Genomic DNA, 6,000 nt, shown 5'->3' with positions numbered 1-6,000 from the left:
AGCCTGGAGGGAGCAGAGAAGCTGGGTCCTACACCAGACGGCTGATCCATCTAATCGGTTGGTTGTCTTGCCGTCTGATGCAACGGACGAATGTGCCTAGCCAATTATGTGAATCCCTACATGGAGTGAAAAATGACCTTGAGCCCCGGAGAGCCAGACGGTTGCTTTATGTGGTGTGTTCACCCGCTGAAGCTGTTTTGCTGCCTTGGCCGAATAGGCACGTGGTCTATTTCTAATCTCTAGAATATTATTTAAAAAAAAAAAAAAAAAAAGTAGCCGCTATGTGAAATAGTTAAATCTTTCATGACTTGCCAGTAACTTTGCTTTTGGAACCAGGCGCTTAGAACATAAATAATTTGGGGGTGTAGCCTCTAAAAATTTTAAGGGAGGGAAAAAAAAAACCCTTCAAGCTTCTTCCTTGTATCCAGACATAACCTGCTATTATAAGCTGTGCTGTTTTTTGTTTTTGTTTTTTTTTTTAATGAAGAATATTAGAGAAAGGAAGATACAAGTTTTTGGATAAAAAAATTAGACACATTATAAGCTAATTTTGCGGGATGTGTTATCGGGCAATTATTTTTATAATCAAATACGTTTTTAAAAAATGTCAGATTTTTTAAAAGGGAAGTCTGGACACGGGAAGCAAACTTAACCCTTGATGTATATAAACTTGCACGCCTTTGTAAGTTCTGGAGTCAGAGTTCACTGTGGCTTTGATGTGACTCTACCAGCAACAGGATGGTGCTCCGTGAACCGCCCATGGTGTAGTGGGAAGAACTTCCTTCTGGGGTCAGCCAGCTCCCGGTTTTGATCTATGGCTCTGCTCCTGCTAGTCTTACGACCTTGGGCAAGTTACTGCATACTCTCAGTCCATCTCTCTCTCTCTGTCCATGGCCTTCTGTCACTCTTGAGACTAGCCTTACAAAAATGGTTTTAGAGGTTAAATGAAGTAAGCTATAGAATAGGGCCTAGCACATATATTTGTGTTAGCTTTCTCTCTTTGCTTCTGACGACGTCCCAGGGCTAGTATTTTTTCACATGTAGCAATGCACTGTTGGCTTTGGTAGTCATTATGGATCTCTACCTGCCTTCAGTTTTCAGATAAGGAAGTCTAGCCCCAGAAAGGGAGAGTGATGTGCTTGCAGTGCCTTATAATAGGAGTAGCAGAGTGGGCGCTAAGACCAGGTTATTGGGTGCTTCTAGCTTTTATTCCACGTAGAAAGAGGGCTTAGCCCTCCGTGGTGAGTGCCTGGCATGGAATGGTCCCCGAGCAGGTAAGTCCAACACCATTCTAACATGTTTAATAAAGAATCAACTTCTCAAATGTTCCTCTAGCACCTTCAAGGTAGGCCAAGATGTGTACTGAAATGTCACTCTGCTGTGTCCTTCTGTTTACTCTTCCAACTTATGACTCAGTTTCCCTTTCTTTCCTAGCACTCTCAGGTGACTACAGAAGCGTTGGCACCCAGCATGCTCAGGTAAGAGACTTTTCGGATGAGGAAGTTTCCAGATAAAGGATCATAGCGATTCCCTTTGTGGTTACGGTTCTTTGTGCTTGCCCTTTCCTGGAAGATCCCAATGGCCACCATTTCCCTGGTTGCTCTCCTTGGGTGTTTGTTTATTTTAGTTTCCTATATGTGCTGTTATTCTGTTATGTTTTCGGTTTTATTTTTATGTATTCATGCATGCACGTTGTAATGCTAGAAAACATGCACAAGAATGGTGAACCCTACCTTCAGGGTAAGGGTTTGCTCATGAGGAGAGAGTTTGGGTACAAGGCAGATGTCAACTATCTGTAGTGTTTTAAGAACTTTTTCAATGTGTGGGCACCTGGGTGGCTCGGTGGGTGAAGCCCCTGACGCTTGGTTGTGGCTCAGGCCATGATCTCACGGTTTGTAAGATCAAGCCCCACATCAGGCTCTGTGCTGACAGTGTGGAACCTACTTGGGATTCTCTCTCTCTCAATCTCTTTCTCTTGCACTTACCCTGCTTGCACATACTCTCTCTCTCTCTCTCTCTCTCTCAGAATAAAAAACTTTTTCAGTGTATGTCTCTTGAAGATAAGAACTCTTTGTTTTAAACATAGACATAATACTGTTTTCACACCCAGAACAGTAGTTAACAGTAATTCTTTTATGTCACATATCCGGTGTGTTCAGTATTCCCATTGTGCAGACAGATACCAGAAAGACAAATCTTAGGGGTGTCACGTACAACATGATGACTATAGTCACCACCGCTGTATGGTGTGTTTGAGAGTTGTTGGGAGAGTAGATCCCAAGAGTTCTCATCACAAGGAAAAAACATTTTTCCCTTCTTTTCCTTTTTTTCTTTTTGTACCTGAGATGATGGATGGTAACTCATTTCACAGTATGTGAACATCACATCACTATGCTACATATTGATTATGTCTTAATAAAACTGGCGAAAAATTAAAAAAAAAAAACCCAAATCCCTGTTTGGTATCTCGTATGTTTGGAGGCCACACTTTGGGCTGGAGCAGTGGCTCTCAAGCGTGGTCCTGATGTGAGCTGCACTCGCAGCACCTGGGAACTCTTCGAGACTACGTGAAATTCTGGACCCCACCCCAGAGGGACTGAACCACAGATCTGGGGGTGGGGTCATTCTCTAGGTGATGCGAATGCACGGCAGCCTTACGGGAAATACTGGTCTAAGGAAGACCACGATGGTATACTCTTTTCACACCCTATTTGATGTTTGGTCTTTGTGTTTAACACAGCAGTATATCCCGAGATGCTCCAAATAACCCAAGATGGTTCACTTACACCTGGGTCTCTGTGATAGAAGAAGTCTATAGTTTGGTCTTTCGTCCCTGGCTCCAGGCCAGAGCTCCCAAAAGCCCTGTAACTTCCCAAACCTAATAGAAGCATCTTTTGTTTTAATATTTGGTTATTGTTCCCAGCCCTGGAAACCGCTCTGGAGCGGTAAGTTTTGTTAGTCAAAACAAGCCCCTTTCAACCACACCTGAGTGTATGTTAATAAGGCGACTCGGGGAAAGCCTCTAATTATGGGGGCTGGTTGCCAGGGGAACCACGAGTGTTTGGAGGATTGGTACTTACAGGCTCCACCCCCTGACCTCCGGGGAGGCGAGAGGGGCTGGAGGTTGAGTTAAACACCAGGCGCCAATCATTTAGTTCCTTAAGCCTACCCTATAAGAAGGGGTTTGGAGCGCTTCTGGCTCGAACCCGCGGAGGTGCTCGGAGCTGGGGGCGGGGCGGCGCCTTGGGCCTCTCGTCCGGCTGCTGCTGAACCGTAGCCTTCTTGGCAAATTGGTCATCTGGTAAGTAAACTGTTTTCCTGAGTCCTGCGAGCTGTTCTAGGAAGTGAGGGAACTTGAGGAAGGAGTTTGGGGAACCCCCGATTCCTGCAGCTGGTGGTGACTGGGACTTGGAATTGGCGTTGGGAGGTGGGGGCCGTCCTGTGGGACGGGACCCTTGACGTGCGGGGCCCGTGCCAACTTGGGGCGGTCGGTGTCCGGATTGAATTAACCTCCGTACCTCCCTGTTCCCGTCCAGGGAGCTTTGGAGAATTGCTTGGTGTGGAAAAACGCGCGCGTCTGGTGTCAGGAGTGTTGTGTGCGTAGAAGGAAGTGGGAGTTTTTGCTTTTGAATTCCCGCTTTGGAGTCCAGGCCTTTCGTTGCCTCCCGGGGCCTGGACCAAGCCCGCCTCTGTCTCTGGCGGGAGAGTGCAGCCTGCTCCCACATGGGGAAGCCGGCGGCAGCGGCCGGGACAGACTGAGTGACCTTAGAGGTAATCTCTTTGAGTGTGTATGGTAGAGAGAGAAACCTCCTTTTTAAAAGAGTGCAGTTCAGGGGCGCCTGGGTGGCGCAGTCGGTTAAGCGTCCGACTTCAGCCAGGTCACGATCTCGCGGTCGGTGAGTTCGAGCCCGCGTCGGGCTCTGGGCTGATGGCTCAGAGCCTGGAGCCTGTTTCCGATTCTGTGTCTCCCTCTCTCTCTGCCCCTCCCCCGTTCATGCTCTGTCTCTCTCTGTCCCAAAAATAAATAGACGTTGAAAAAAAAAAATTAAAATAGTGCAGTTCTCTGGGGCTCAGGTCATGGTCTCGTGGTTTGTGAGTTCGAGCCCTACGTGGGGCTCTGTGGAGCCTGCTTCAGATTCTGTACGTCTCTCTCTCTCTCTGCCCCTCCCCATTCATGCTGTCTCCTTGAAAAATAAGTACAACATTAAGAAAACCCTCAGTTCTAAGGGCTGGGGTTCTCAACTGCGGGCCACACAGGGAACCACCTGGAGGCTTTTAAGAGGATGCTGGTCACCTGGCCTGACCTCCAGAAACTCCAGTGTCAGTTGAGTTGGGAGTGGGTGGTGCCGAGGGGATGGGGTCGGTCTCAGCGTCAGCATCGGCCTGGCCTAAAACCTCTCCAGGTGACGCCTTGTGGCGGTGATTCAGAACCAGTAATGGGTTTGGGGTGGATTGAGGTAAGAAACCAGACGGAAATGCATTGCAAGAGTGTCCTTTCTGGGGGCTTACCTTTGAAATGAATAGGTGCTTTTCAAACTGTGCTGTTTTTTTTGTCTTTTTAAGCTCATTTATTTTGAGAGGGAGAGCTTCAGCGGGGGAGGGGCAGAGAGAGACAGAGAGAGAGAGACAGAGACAGGGAGAGTGAGAGAACCCCAAGCAAGCTCTTTGTTGCCAACGGGGCTTGAACCTATGAATCATGAGATCACAGTGTTAGCAGAGATCAAGGGTTGGGTGCCTCACCGACCGAGCCACCCAGGCGCCCCTCAAACTGTGGTTCTGAAGTTATGTTTTACTCTCAGCCGAGGCCAGTTCTAGATAAGGAGACTGGACTATGGTTTGTCTGCTCCCCTGTGGGTGCCCTGTGGGGGGACGATGTGTGTTTCTGTGGCACGTGAGGGACCCCTGCCCGGTCACCTCTGCAAGCTCTCCCTCTCCCCTCTCGTAAGTAGAGATGGCTCCAGGAAAGGAACTCGGAGACCCTGGTGGCCTGCAGTGTGGGCCGTTTTAATGTTTCTGAGGCTATCAATGAGCCCAGAACCTTCCTCGCAGTCCTGAAGTTGCGGAAAGGAAAAATTGAGCTGTATTTGTTGGTTGAGTGTTGAAATATTCCATGGAAAAAGGGAAACAAGTTCTACCACTGATTTTTCTTGGCCGGATTTCTCGCCTTTCCCCCCAAGTTTCTGGCAACTGTGATTAGAAATTGACTTGCAGGATTTCTTCCCACTTGCTTCCCAAGACCTCCTTTGCTGGCTTGCTGCTGACTAGCAGTAGTTAATTTGCTATCTCTCACACGTGTTCTCCAAAAATCACAGAACTCAGAAATAAACAGCATGAACTTGGTCGGTCACATTTGAAGGATTAGCCAGATGTAAATCTGAGTTGCACTTGGGAGGTTTCCTGTGCCTCATTTAAAAATAAATAGAACTCTAGCTTTGAGTAGAAACAGATTTTTTTTTTTAAGTGAAATATCTTACTGGAAAACAAATTTTATTTTTCCAATAAAAAATATGGGGAGGAGGTAAGCTTTTCTTGACGCCCATGGTTATTTTATTTCCTGCCTTTTCTTTCTCCTTGCTGATGGCAGATGTGGCCGAAATAAGACCCAATTTCATTTTCCAAAATGGGGGGAAAATCATTCAGGAATTTACTTATTCTTAATTGACAGCAGACGTTTAAAATCTGATTGGTTATGGTCGACTGTGTAACGTGCCTTTTAGGACAATACACATTTATGTATCGCCCCAATTGTGCTGTGCTGATTCCTCAGCATAACTGCAGGTTGAGGTGTTGGCCTTGAGGATTTCTGATTCTTAGACCTTTAAAAAAATTTTTTTTTCTCACTAAGAGAAAAATGAAAGCTATTCATGTGATCACAATAGGAGTTATGTGATTAAAAAATATTTTCTGTTGATATGCAAATTTGCTGCCAGAAATCCCAAATCTTCACATGCCACCTGTTTTTAATTCTAGCGAAACCTATAATCAGAATGAAATAAAAAA

The 6,000-nt window shown here is 46.5% G+C and overlaps 1 protein-coding gene across 2 annotated transcripts in view; it reads left to right on the top strand.

Annotated features, from left to right (window-relative positions):
- The first annotated feature begins 1,500 nt into the window (after window positions 1-1,500).
- LOC123385663 overlaps window positions 1,501-6,000 on the top strand; it is a 509,548-nt gene continuing 505,048 nt past the window's right edge. For both annotated transcript variants that reach the window (XM_045058524.1, XM_045058525.1), the window contains exon 1: window positions 1,501-3,301. The gene's annotated coding sequence lies outside the window, so the exon portion shown is untranslated. The remainder of the gene's footprint in view (window positions 3,302-6,000) is intronic.

This window comes from Felis catus, chromosome B2 (genome assembly GCF_018350175.1).
Source record: "Felis catus isolate Fca126 chromosome B2, F.catus_Fca126_mat1.0, whole genome shotgun sequence".
Taxonomy (NCBI): domain Eukaryota; kingdom Metazoa; phylum Chordata; class Mammalia; order Carnivora; family Felidae; genus Felis; species Felis catus.
This window is presented reverse-complemented; position numbering and strand designations above follow the sequence as displayed.